Below are 14311 nucleotides of genomic sequence, written 5' to 3'. Positions count from 1 at the left end.
ACACTGTGTGTAGCGAAATTTTAGCAAACGGTTAATTAAACGCTATACAATTAACACAATGCTTGGTAGGCAAGGGTTGTTACACTTTAAAAAAGTGCACATATTTTTATTCCCTGTCTAAATAAACTTCTGTGATGGCATTGTTGAGACACAGAAAGTTTACAGACAAGTTAAGGGCAGGCAGGTCAATTCAAAATCGATATCAGTGGTTTTATTCATGACATCTAGGACGGAGCAGAAAATTGCGAAATAGATGAATGAAGCACTGCAAAAATATAAACGTGCAATGCTGTGGACGCTAGCTCACGTTTCCATCTGGCCCACTGATTTCCGCAGGATTCGTGTTTCCCGAGAAATTACCGACTCGGAGAAAACCAAACCTAACCATTCTCATGCGCATTGAAGCAAGGTTTGGGTACGGGCTAGTTGGTCGGCACTTGTCTTCGTCGTCCTTTTGTCCCTCGTCCATCTATGCGCTGTAAGTGACGATTCATACATATGACTGTCAGCGATTCTAATTACAGGATCCTGCGACATCGCAACGCAGTTAAACGTGGCTCGAAGCAATATTTTGCACATGCCCATGCGTCGCCGCAAGCTGAGGTTAGGTCTTCGTGCCTTATGTTCGGAACTTGCGGCGTTAAGGCGTATTATCTGCCTTGAAATTGCCTTCGAATAATTTGCGGCTCTACGCCGGTAAGAGTGCGAATTGAGAATTCCGAAGAACTACCTGCAACAAGCACCTCGCGCTGTTGGAAATTCATGAGCAAAAGCTTTCACACGTTTCCAAATACTCCACTGGGATTATTTTTTTTTATTTCACCCTGGTGTTTTGTCATACAGATTCACGCAACGATTCTCACTTATAAAATTCGAACCAGAAGGATTTCATGTCATTCAGTACTAAAGCCCTCAGCTTAAGCTGTATCGGTAGGCCGGTTGGCTTTGATAGCCCGTGGTAAAACCACAAATGAGGCTGTGCAGCGTGAAATGAGATATGCCTCTTCTTGTCGTCATCTCTGGTGACTAGCCAGGTCAATAATCTATTAACCCAAAATCTTTCGTTTCTAGATTGACCAATCATCTGGAGAATTTAACGATGAGCTTCGTCTGTGGCTAATAGAGTTAACAGGCGTTTCTGGTTGTGTCTTCGTTCTTATTGTAATTTTTTTATGAGCACGACGAACCACAAAGGTTATGCCTGGCCCAGCAAAGGACTTCGCCTCGTGTATAGGTAAAGCTATCAAACGGATATGTTCAGTCAACGCAAACATCCTAGAGAATGTGGACAGATGTCTCTATGAAAGGCATGCACAACCACCCGCGCACGAGAACATGCATGCATTGCAGAGCCTTGCTTCTGCGGCAATTCTACTACTGCACCAAAAACGAAAAAAAGAAAGCATCATAAGCATCAAGAAAACATCATAAAGCCTGCGAAACCTCATACAGGGGATTCGAATGAAGGAACGCACGTAGGAATGGCTTAGTCGGCAGTTTGCCATGCATATGCAAGGCATCAGTGCTCCTGACTCTTTGCACACGCATGTTTCGTTTGAATCGGAGTCCCTTCGCGCGTCAGCTGTTTTCAGCGTGGCCCAAGAAACCTTTCAGGGGCTTTGGAACTAAAAAGGCGGCGCAGCTCAAACAGCTCCCGACACAGCCAACGCGCTCGCAAGGCGCACGGTTTGACGACCCAGAGCATCGCGACAACCGCGAAAGGGTTGATGTTGACGTTTCAGCTGGAGAAAGACCAGAAACTCGTCTCCGAAGTTTCCTGCCAGGACGTTTGTTTGCCTTGCAATGCCTCTCTCTAGTTTGTTTCACGCATACGCGCGCGTCACTTGCTGTGACTGTGGTCTGCTTTCTGCGGGAAAAAAAAATTGTGAGGCTGAGATACGGTGTCTGCTCAGCGTACCAGCACGCGCACACTGTCCCTTCAAAGGCATTTATCTATCGCTGGTTCCAGTGAGAGTTCTGCCTCGGAATTTCTGTGTGAGTAAGAAAGCATAGCAACGAACCGTACTTATGTACTTATGTACATCGTACGTATGTACAGGATAGAAGAGTTCTGGTTCTAGAAAGCACTGCTTGTTTTTTTTTTTTTTTGCTTCGATGTTTTCCGGCGCTTCTGGTGGCCTTGCTGTCACTACGTTTTCTTTTCAATTTGAGTTTTGCGCATTGCAAGCCACCGACGTATATTTCCTCTGAACATCCTTACGTAACCGCCAACTTGATAGAGAACATAACTGTTTTACAGGAAGAAAGCAACAACGCATCGGTGCTTGCTCATCACGCGGCACTGACCTTAACTAAGGTGATGGTGCACAGCTACTCTCGCCAGGGTTTAGACGGACTTGAGCGAGATCGGCTTCCAGAGCCGCGCTTCAATGCTCGAATGTATATAATCGTGCTACATGTAGAAACAGGGACTCATGACGTAGTGTTCAAAGCCTCTCGGGCTTGTGGACGGGCTCCGAACTTGTATCCGCTACCGGGGAAAGCAAAGTGCGCAGACAAGCGGCCTTATTTTTTTTCTATGTGTGTAAAGATACGTTGGACGCACGCGCGAGCAATCCACTTTGGATCCGTCAGGAGCACGCTCTTCCGCCACCACGCCAACAGAAGCTTCACCTACTTCCAATTCCATACTGCAGATGGCGCTAGTTGTCTGCCTGTAGACCCGCGGGAACGGCTAGATACGTCACAATGCTGGGCTGGTATAACGTAAAACTATTCCAATCTGTTTTTTTTTATTCCAAACCCGTCATTATAGTCCTCCACGATAGGTGAGAATCGCTCGCACTCTGCCCATTTGGGCGTGGCGCCCGCCCATAAGGGCTGGACCCCCACCATTCTGACCTATCACGAAGGGCTAATGGCGTATTTAGAAGAAAAACAGATTAGAAAAGTTTTACACTATGTCGGTCCTGCTTTTACTCGGAGAAGAATGTTTCGCGTAAGCATCTTTGCACAGACTTGCGCTGAAGATCCGCGTGACTCTAAAACTAACGCCTGTGCGTAATGTGGCATTCCATTCGTCGCATCGTGCTTCGGACGTCTTCAACCAGGGAGCGCATGTCTGAATTAATGTCACCCATAAACCATCAACGGTGAATGTCACAGCGAAAAACATTTTTATGGGGACTCCAGAAATCAAGGGGACACACTATAGCAATACTCTCTAAAGATGCTGCTGACGTCCATAACGGTGTTCGATGATGGCGGCAATTGTTACCGTTGTCATGGTTTGCTAGACGGCATGACGTCACGGCGACAGTGTGACGACAGTGGAATGGCAACGATCGAGAAGATGACGACGACGATGAAGGCGTGACTACAGCGGAATTACAACGACAGCGCGACAATGATGGCACGAGAAAAAAGCGACTGCGCTTCGGCGCTTTCTTCTCCGCTCGGTTACACAACGGAGGACAGGTATTCATGCGATCGTTCGTTTTGATATCACACATGTCGCGTGCACTTGGGAGTAAGTCTAAACAAAGGACTGTGGTGAGCCGGCAAGATGAAATCGCGCAACTCGACAATTCACGAAAAAAAAAAATGAGGGAGGAAAAGCTCCTCTCCACCGTCAGCACGGACGGCGTAGAAATACGACACGACACGGTGCCACCGTGGTCCACCAGAGACGCCACGCTGCTCTCGCACGACAGCACGTGTTTCTCAGAGGGCTAAAGTTGGCGTTCGGTGGAGAACCCACCCCAAAACTCTGTTGCGCAGAGCTCGCGGCCTTCGCTTCGGTGCCTTCGTATCATCGGCGCAAAAAAAAAGTACGGTTGCCAACTACCACCCGCACACAAAAGGAAAAAATTGGCGGTGGCTTAGCTCGGCTATGCCAGGGTATACGTAGCGAAAGCTAATGAGTAGCGTGGTTAGTCTTGGTTAATCTTGATTGTAAGTGCAAGTTAGGCTGGTTGTCTAGCCATGTCACGGCGTTTAGTCAGTCGTTCGGCGTGCTGTTCGTCTGTTTCCTGGGTGATTCATTTCCTCTTCATCTCGTTCCGATGTCGATTCCAGGCCTGCTCCTGCTTATTAGAATTGTGGCCGTCCATACTACCGCCTCAACTATGGTTGCGGCGCACGCGAGCTCTCCTTTTCAATCCTCCGACGTGTTATCAGGCATGCGACGCAGCTGGCGAAGCGAGCAGAGGTGAGCGCAACGACGAAGAACACGGTGTGACGTCATCCCAAACGGCAACGGCGGCAAGGCGCGGCGCTGCGCAGCGGCGGAACACCTGTGGCTCGGTGCTACTAGTGGCGCATGCGCAGTAGTGACGAGGGAGCGAGAGAGAAAGTAATATCCGCTGCGAGGCGCGCGTCGTGACATCATGTGCCTCCTCGGAGCACCGCCACGGCGAAATCGCAAGTTCGCGGCCAGTAAAGCTTTCGCTTAAAAAAAAAACGCGAAGGAGCGAAGGAAGCGTCCCAGACCAGAACGAATTTTTCTTCAAGTGCGGGCCTTTTCTTTCGAGAACCCGTATGGGTTTCCTGTGCCGGACTTAGCTACGTTCGCGTGGATGTCTCATTTTCCCTTTATTAATTACTTTTCTCCACCTGGCCGGTTTTCGCAGAACTATTACGTCAAAGCTATTCAGTGTTATACATTGCAGGCAGCCGCTTTCACCAGATGGGCTTGGGCATCACGTCGCGCCTCCTGAAGCATGGGTGCAGTCCGCGCTAGCGTTCCCGACAAAGGGCAGCGCGAAGAGAAGCAGCGCATCGAGTGCGCTCTCCTTTCGTGCTCACCCCTACACGAGCTACGTAGCGTCAGCGACGCCTCCTAGTTCTCGTGAGCGAGCACACAAGGCGAGAAGGTGAGAAGCATAGAGAGCGTCGAAAGAAAGAAAGAAAGAGAGAGGGGGTACTCAAAAGACGGAAGACACTGGGATTAGGCACGTCGACAGTCGTACAAGCTCTCCGGACTGCCCGTGAGATGCCTGCCAGCTGCTTTCTTCCGCTTCCCTCGGACGACCGACCCGGTGGTCCGTTTCTCGTGTACGGAGATGGAGAAAGAAAGAGAAAAGTAGAGAAGGCATTGGCTGTAGAGAGGTGTACAGGAAAAGCAGCCGCATTGGGCGCCAACACGCACAAATCCGCTGTGTACATGTACATGCGACCACGCGCTGCCTTGATCAACAAGGCGTCTTCGCGAGAGGGAACTCGTCCGGGATGGTCAGTTTGCCGTTTCTTTACTTCTCCGCTGTCTCGTCCGGGATGTTCTCGGTTCGTTTTCTCTCTCCCGCTCGAGACTTCCGTCTCCCTCATGGCTTTGTTTGAACAGCTAGAATGAACGCCGACGAGAGGAGACACGGAGAAGACGGACAGCCCGCGTTCTTAGTCTTCAGTCTTCGTTCTTTTTTATTCTGTTCCGATGGATCCGTAGCTACCAGCCCGCTTTTCAGTCATTCCATCGCCCTCCATCTGTGCCCCTCCTTCACTACTTAGCTCTTTTCGCCCGCTTTCGGTTTACGATAGCATCCTTACTAAGATAGTAAGAACGGTACCAGCTTAAGCGTGCTATGCCTCAGTAGCCTTTCCTTTACTGCCACAGAAAGTCGTCTTACGAGCAACGTGCGACGCAGAGAGGGAGGGGGGGGGGGGGGGCACGTGCATTTCCATGATGACGGATTCTGATTGGCTGACACAAGTCGTAGCTTCTGGTTCACTGGCACGCTTTTGCGAAACGCGATATGCGGAGGACGTCGGCTAGAATTTACGTCGAGTCAATCGTGGAGAGAGCTGTCACTTGCGTGATTCCAACGAAACCACCTCTACTAACATGTGTCGTGCGCTAAAACACACAAACACACACACACACACACACACACACACACACACACACACACACACACACACACACACACACACACACACACACACACACACACACACACACACACACACACACACACACATGCACACGCACACACACACACACACGCAAGAACAAAAAATGTCCGAAACACGTGCCCCCTCGAAAGCCCATGGCGTCCACAATATCTAGGAGGGCAGGGCGACTAGAGCTCCAACAGCCGTGTTCTAAATCTGCGTTTGGTTTCGCACCACGAGGGGGTCCGACCCGCACTTTAAATCCGTCTAGGATAAAAGCTATGCGCATATGGCACAGTCTGTGCATGAACACGAGAAAAAGTCGGAATTAGAAATAAAACAACCACAACAAAAAAGTCGCTCTTTGTCACCTCTCAGCCGCAAGTACTTTTGCATGTCAACTTCTCGTATATTTCCACTGGATGTACACGCTTAGCACGTTCACTGTGACAGCCCATAAAAATGCCTCTCGCTTTTTGGAAGGGGACGAAATGGCAACACGTGTGGGGTGGGTGTCCAGGAACAAAGAAAATAACGCAAATAAGAAAAGCAGATCGAAGCGTTGTTTGTTTAAACGTTATCCCCGCCCTCTTTGCTGTTCGTCGGGATGCCGCGTGCCCTCTCTCTCTTTCACGCATCCGCCCAAATCCTGCTTCTATGTAACAAGCAACGAGGCCATCGCAGTCGGTCTGTCATCGCGCTCCGCGCGAGCAAATTAACGAGGTCAGAGAAACGGCGGTCGGGGCACCAAGAAAAACAAACCGCTGTGCCCCAGACAGAATGCCCGAAAGGAAGAAACTGTGTGCCAGGGAAGCCGAAAAAAAATGCATTAAAGTTGTGGCCAGAGACATGATGTAACAAATGATGCAAGACATGAAGCTACGACAGGGAGGGCGGGAAACTATATATATATATATATATATATATATATATATATATATATATATATATATATATATATATATAAAACGTTCGCTTGCTCTTCCAGCAGCACGCGCTCGCTCGTTGCTGTATTTTTCTAACTTATCTTTTTTTGTCTTGCATCCTGGGCCGTATTTGTCTCCTCGCGGGGTCAAAGTTTCGCTGCTTTGACAGTCTGCCTTCGCGCAGACTCGGATCTTTCCAATTCTTGAACTGGCTCGTCTATGTAGAGTTGGTGATCCCGTGCTGCCCGCGAATGTCAGACTGCCACTTTTTAGAGGCCACGCATCGTTCCACATTGCACTTAAGAAAGGTCGCCCACCGTGGTTGCTTAGTGGCTATGGTGTTACGCTGCTAAGCACGAGGTCGCGGGATCGGATCCCGGTCACGGCGGCAGTATTTCGATGGGGGCGAAATGCGGAAACAACCGCGTACTTAGATTTAGGTGCACATTAAGGAACCCCAGGTGGTCTGAATTTCCGGAGTCCTGCACTACGGCGTGCTTCATAATCAGATCGTGGTTTCGGGACGTGAAATCCAATAACTTAATTCTTTTTCAATTTTAAAAAATTCAACATCTTTATTTATCTGTTTATTTATTTATTACCCTAAGAGTACTATCGGGCATTACACAGGAGTGGATTGAAGTGTACACATACGTATAACTCCAAACATGACAAACGATGGAATACACATGTAAAAAAGAATTGTAGGTGACCGTAATCTTTCACTTAGGTGTCTCTTAGTGGCACTCGCTCCTTGGCGTCGGTGTTCTTTAGGTTAAGTTTAGGCGAACGCAAGGCACGAACCGAACTCGGAAGCAAGTGTTTTCAATTAATTAGCTGATTAAATATCATACCACTTTCTTATGGGTGACGTTATTAGTGACGTCATTACTCCCTCTTTCTATTTCTGGGTTTCCAGGAATTTCCCCAAAGTCGAGCTCACGTGGCGGGCCTCTAAAGTCTACAATTCTGTGCTTTGGTGTCAAGCAATACGTGATCTCTAATTGATTGTAACCATTCCAGGCATTTCAATAGCTCAACTTATGCTCTGATATCGTATCTATAGTGAAACCCATGAATATTGTACTGTGCTATTCTTTTCAATTTTTTTCTGGTTTATATTGAATTTCTTCCCTGGTCTTCTCAAGAGGTGTACCGGAAGTGCTACGCAAGGAACAAGAGTGTCACTCGGTGCTCGTGCCACTAAAAAGAATCAGGTTTGCATATGCAAATGAATGGGTATACACAGAAATAAATTATAAGCATGGGCGTCCGGAATGTAATAGTTATCGTTAGTGAGAAATGTAAGTTGTAAATGAAATAGCAAGAAAAAACTCGTTCATCCAGGCAAAATAATGACCGATACAAAGCGATGGAATGGTGGAACCTTTAAAATGCATAGACATTCAAACCAATATATTACAGACGTTTAGCGTTGGAGAAGTGCGAATTAACATTGTGTTAACCTCTATTAGGAGACTACGCCTCTGCAATAGCAAATCCGTCACTCTTGCCATAAGTGGCTGCTTGCTGAGCCAGAAGGGACGCAAAAGTCAGAATCCAGGGGGCGACGCCTTCCTGTAGTATCCATGATATAGCCCACACTGTCGCCACAAAGTTTGACATTGGCGGCGTCTCCTGGAGTCTAGGCAGTCGTTTATAAGAAAAGAATTCAAGGCCAGAGACCCAGCTTAGTTTGTTTCAGAAATATTCCCTCGTTCAATCGGGTCCTATGATCAGGTGATCAGCGATGTCAAAAATAAGTGACCTAACGCGGACGTGCCAGCATTTGAGGTTATGGCACGAAATAAAAGAAGACAAAGCTTTCCATTCGTTTACTGCTCAAGTTTTCAACCTTTCTTTTTGTCAAAATTATGAGATCAGAGTTAATGAAGAATACCCAGTAATTCTAACCAAACAAGGCGAAATTTCACAGGAAGATGGAAACTTGAAGGGATAAGGAAAGACCGAACAAAAAGTGTCGCTTTAGGTCAACGTTTCGACAAGAGGACTGCCAAGTAGTGATTCTAACGTCAGTAACGCATAGTAACTCTAACGCCATCTAATATTCTTCTTTAGTGTCTCAGTCACACTAGGCAGTTACGCTAAAGCAACTGAGAACGGTAAAAGTCTTTCAAGATATTGTGCCAGTATACACGGTGTCCCAGCTAACTTTAGCCAGAGTTTAAGAGCATGCGAATGCCACGTAGCTGGACAGAACAGCTGAGAAAATTGTAGAGCAACATGAAAAACTCCCGGCACAGTTTTCTGTCGCTCAATACGTGCTACACAAAAGTGTTTTTCGGAGCGTGAAAAAATGTCCGCGAATACACGCACAGTGCCTCGAGCGGCCAGTCGCGCGGCAATTTTGCGTGTATGTGCGGGCTTCTGATATTCTGATAACAAGTATGTATTTACGTTTTTATCAACTCAATCTCGTGTAAAAAAAAATCGCAGTTTCGCCCCAAAGGCGATCGATTGCTATCGATCGCCTTTGGGGCGATCGATCACTAATTTGCTATCGATTGCGATAGCAAATTAGTGGACAGCTATACTAAGTAAAGGATAGTAGTTTTATCCGCTGTATAGAGTTGTAAACATACACATGCTAACTAAATTAACAAGCATGGTGTCACGCGGGCACAAGCAAACGCGAACACATCGCACTCGATGACCGCGGAAACTCGCTGTCAAAACGCTGCAGTGAGGAAGTGCGGCAGCGGCGGCGAGTGAAATGACCTTCGTGCCGTCGCTCGCATCAACGCGAACTAAGCCAAAACACAGTAGCGCTACGGGCTCTGTACGCGTCGCAGATCGCTTTCAAGACACAGCCGCCCGGGTGGGCGCGCGCGGCCGACCGTACCGCCCAAAGTATAAGCCCGCCCCCCTTCCCTACACATGGCGGACCTCGTCCTCGTCGCAGATGGCTTCAAGATACAGCGGCCCGGATGAGATTGCGTCCCCCATCCCTACCCTGTGCGCGACGAAAGACAGCACACTTCCTCCCTTTCGTGCGCGAAATTGAGCCGCCATCATCGGCTCACCCCCACACGCTTTCACTGGCACATACAGCATACGGTGTGCGGCGACGATTTTATCGCCCCTGGACCTTATGCGGAACCTCACGCCGACGGCGACGGCAGAACTGCGCCTGGAGTGTCCATATAATTGCTATCGGAGTGAAACTTTGTGTGAGCGCTGAAGGTGCCGCAAGCATTAACGAAAGAATTTACTAAGGTTATCACGAGATGAAGACAAATTGAGGTGTCCTGTCATTTTGCTTGCCTGACAACTGTGCAGAGCTCGTCGTTGAAGCAAGTTAGTATGCAAGCGAGACGTGAAGAACTCACTGTGTCATTACAGTGCTTTAACAAAAAGTAATGGTTGCAGGTACAGTGCTCTGAAATGTAACGTTTTATGCTCGCTTTAACCCCTATTGCTATGAGAGGGTCGCCTTCACAGACGCTGCTTTCTACTGATGACCGTACCACGAGGCATGTTCTCTCGTAATCAACTGTCGCGACTTTGGTTACAATATCGTCGATTACCGTTGGTATCAGTTCTATAGGATAACATACACGCTTTCATAGGATGACAGAAGAGAGAAAGAAAGGTGTCTGGGTGTGACAAAAGCAACAAAAAATCCTTCGCAGATGTATACCGACCTGACCAACTGATGCATCAAAGAGAGCGGAGCTGGATGAGCCATTTCTCACGCACTTCGGAATTACCAGGGGACTGTTTGCTGTCTATTCAGACGAGCAAGTTTAATACATCACGTAGCCGTTATAATCTTCAGGTTGCTAATTTTTCGCGTCTTACGAACATTATACAAGAATAAACAGTCACATACAACGTACATGCGATCGCATAACATCTGTACCGCACTCTTTTCAAATTACTTGTCAAGTAAAAGCGGTTCATACGCAGGCTGGCTCCCAGAGGTATGGGACACGGTGATGTACAACGCTGCAAGTTTAATCGCCACAAATTTACAAATTGCTATCTGACCTCCAAAATGCAGGCGGCAAAACGTGATATACAAAGCAAAATTGTACATTATAAGTTCGCTGAAATTAACAAACAAATATGCCAACTATTCCACTTATGTATGCGCAAGGCAACTTTTATTTTACAACTGATAATTACAATGTAAATTGAAAAATACGGGACTATAATTATTTTTCATTCACATTTCGTACCGAGTACGGCGGCCTGCCCCGCTGCGCCACAATGGTTGTGAAACCCCTCTTAACTAAGGCGCCTCCTCTAAGCCGCTTCAAGGAAAAAAAAAAGAATAATGTTCATGAGGTCGTTGCTCCCTCTTTTAGTGCATTCAGGGGTAGAGCTATAGCCTCATCTCTGACTCGGTCTTTTCCTTATTCCGCTATGCCGCTTAGAGACCGGCGCAACTTGATAAAAACAAGGCGCCCCGCGATCCTTTCACTTTTTGGGAACACAAATTTCCAGTGAGTTCCCAGCTTGACCCTTCGAAATGACGCGTGAAATTTCGCGGGCACAAAAAGAATCGGAGACAAGAATAGTTCGTTGAAATAGGAAGGTTAAGCTTCTACCACCTTCGCACTATTGTTATTCACAGTTCGGGAATGTGTTTTACAGTTATACGCCGGAAAATAGTACACGCATGAGAACAACGCACAAGGCGTGCTTCTTATTGTGTTAGAACATATCAAACCATTTTTTTTTGGTCTAGCAGATTGTCTCTTGTGTTAGGTTTTAAAAAGTTACGACATGTAGTCGTTATAATAGTGTAAATATAGAGGATTGGTAGCTTTGGAATTTATTTGGGGAGAAAATGGAAAATAAAAAAAAATAATAGAGAAAGAAAGTTGACCGTTCTCGTCGTGCCCCCTTGAACGCTTAATTTGCTACATTACTTGTGTGCGTGCAAAGAAACCTGCTTTAGGATTGCAGGGTATAAAAGATGATAGACTAGCTAGACTAGCTGTTTGGTGGATGTGATAATAGTCTAATAATAGATGATTGGCAGCCTTAAAGAAGATGAAAAATGGTGATGTTCGATGTGAGATCGTATCATTATCATTCTCATTTTATTCTTTTTCATTTTGTCGCCAGGCACTGTCAAAGGCACCATGTACCGCTGGAAACAGCAATTCATAGGCCGGCTGGCACTAATATTGCACTTATCGCCACAGAAAAAAAATGCCTGTTGTATATATTCTTGCACTAAAAACATGTATATATTTTGTACTAGATGCATTGCTATTTTCGCTTTCAATAAAGTGAAACAAGGATATTCTGCCGAAGATGCTGTAGAAATAGCTGAAATGGCGCGCGATCGCGCCTACCTAACACAACCTCGCCGTCGCTCGTGCTCGTAGTTCTTACGAAAAATAATAGAATGATAGGGCTATATTACGGCTTTTCTAGTTGTGATAGTTAACCACGAAGGATTAACGATGCCTTCAAACGCGTTTTTTTTTTTTTGCTTAATTGCGATTTTTGCCCGTCTCCCATCGCACTGCCGCCGGCCAATTTCTTCTTCTGTTTGTACGACCAAACAATGCGCGCCATGTCCGCCAGGAGGCGCTGTGTGTAAGCTCGAAACTCCAGCGCTAGTTCCCCATACATGTATTAGTGAATTAAACCATGTTTATTCGACATTATAATGCGCCGAGGTCGCTGCGATGGAAAGGGAGAGGGTATATTATTGCAAAAGGAAAGGGTGAGGCCGCCTCCGTTTTATTAACGAACGTCCTGGAGGCAGCTAAGTGGGGGCCGCCTGACTCTTGTGGCTGTCGCTGAGCCGATCGCCGACCGGTGGTGCCGCCGGGTCCTGGAGGAACAGGAGCTGTGCTCGCCAGAGCTCTATGGCATGGTCCGGAGGCGTGGGGTCCGGGCAGGCATACGTGTGTTTAATTTGCTGCGTCTTGCCACAGTCGCATGTGCATCCCAGAACAACTATAGTCACTTGGCGTATCCTCAAACATGTTGAAGGCGATCCTTCTCGAACAAACCCAGACGGTTCGCCCATATATTGAGTGGTCGAAGGCACCCCGTCTGAAGCGTTCGAGGTTATTGCGGCGCACGTTGCCAGATACTTTGGGGTCCTGGTTATCGTGTCTCCGTCATTCGTCACTGTCACTGGTGCGCGAACGTGGCCCGCCGGTCAGCGCTTGAAAGCGTGTATACATAGCTCGGGTTTCCGTCTATGGCGGCGAGGCCGTTGGGGGGCACCAGCACCACCGGCTATTCTACTCTTCCATACGAGGCCAGCGTACTCGCGATCCATCAATCTCGATTTGGCCGCGGCGCTGACGACACACTCAACGAGCTATACTGGGACAGCGCAAAAGGCACTGGAGGAGTCTTCATGTGCTGCCTCGATTTTCACGCTGTTGCCGCTTCGTGTTTTCTGGCGGATTTGTCAGCGCTGACGGTGCTCGGTTTCACACGATCGTATAGTCTTTCGATGTTATGAAAGCCAACTTGGCTTCAAGATGAGTCTTTAGGACGAACCTCTCTTTTGATTGGCCAACGTAGGCGACGTTCATGCGAGGGTCTTTGATGGTCTTGTCAATATATGCGACAAGAATGGAAAAGAAAAGATAATACGTACAATAAAAGGGGTGGCCTTTGCACCAAATACACGTAGAAAGAAGCCATAAGCTTTTATAACACTTTCTATAAAATTACAAGTCAGATTATATACAGTGATAAAATTTTACTAAGATCCGTATTTAAGCTGTGAGAATTACCACGGGTCTGCCTGGCAGAGCACTGACGGCGAGATTGTTCAATGCACATTCGAATGGTGTACTCGACGAATTTGCTTTCGACCTCGCGTCGTTGTGTTCCGGGTGCATCAGATGTTTGCACCCCGCCTCTGCTTTCGCACGTAAGAGGGCATAGAAGAGGCAGCGGAAGAGATCAAAAGCCTGTAGCTCGCTTCCCTATGCTTTGACATCGTGCAACGTGTCGTTGCGTGCCATTCTTTGCGTGAGCTATACATGCAAAACGAAGGCAAAATGAAATGTGTCGTTATTGAATGCGGTCCGAGACTCTGCAGTGGTCACAAATATTGAAACGTTGCTCGTTGCTGTAGTTGCTTCTTTGAAGAAGGTAGCTATAAAAGAAGATGCGAAGGCAAGCTAGGTGAGCACATCATTTTTTTATTATTATTTTGTAGTTACATATAAGTGGCCATGCCGGGTAAGCAAGCTTTGTACGGCGGAAAGCTTCCTAAACAGCGCACTACACAGGTGTCGAGGAAGCCTTTGCAATGCGGTAACACTTCCACGTGATCATAAAATTCGTTATCCCAGCGCCGGCCGAGGCTAGTTAATTGCGTACCAAGAGAAATACACGAAATTGCAATCAGTGTGGGTGAAATTACGCAAGAGCCCTCGTGAAACTGTGAAGTTTCCTGAAGATACCAACAAGGCCGGAAGCAGAGGATAACACTAAAGTTTCACCCGCAATTTGACATGACTCGCACCGCAGTTTGAGCGAAACATTTAATGAAAGAATTCAGTAATCGCTCCGGATACAAA

The sequence above is a fragment of the Dermacentor variabilis genome, chromosome 10 (genome assembly GCF_050947875.1).
Source record: "Dermacentor variabilis isolate Ectoservices chromosome 10, ASM5094787v1, whole genome shotgun sequence".
Taxonomy (NCBI): Eukaryota; Metazoa; Arthropoda; class Arachnida; order Ixodida; family Ixodidae; genus Dermacentor; species Dermacentor variabilis.
The sequence above is the reverse complement of the archived record's forward strand: the minus strand, read 5'-3'. Positions refer to the sequence as shown.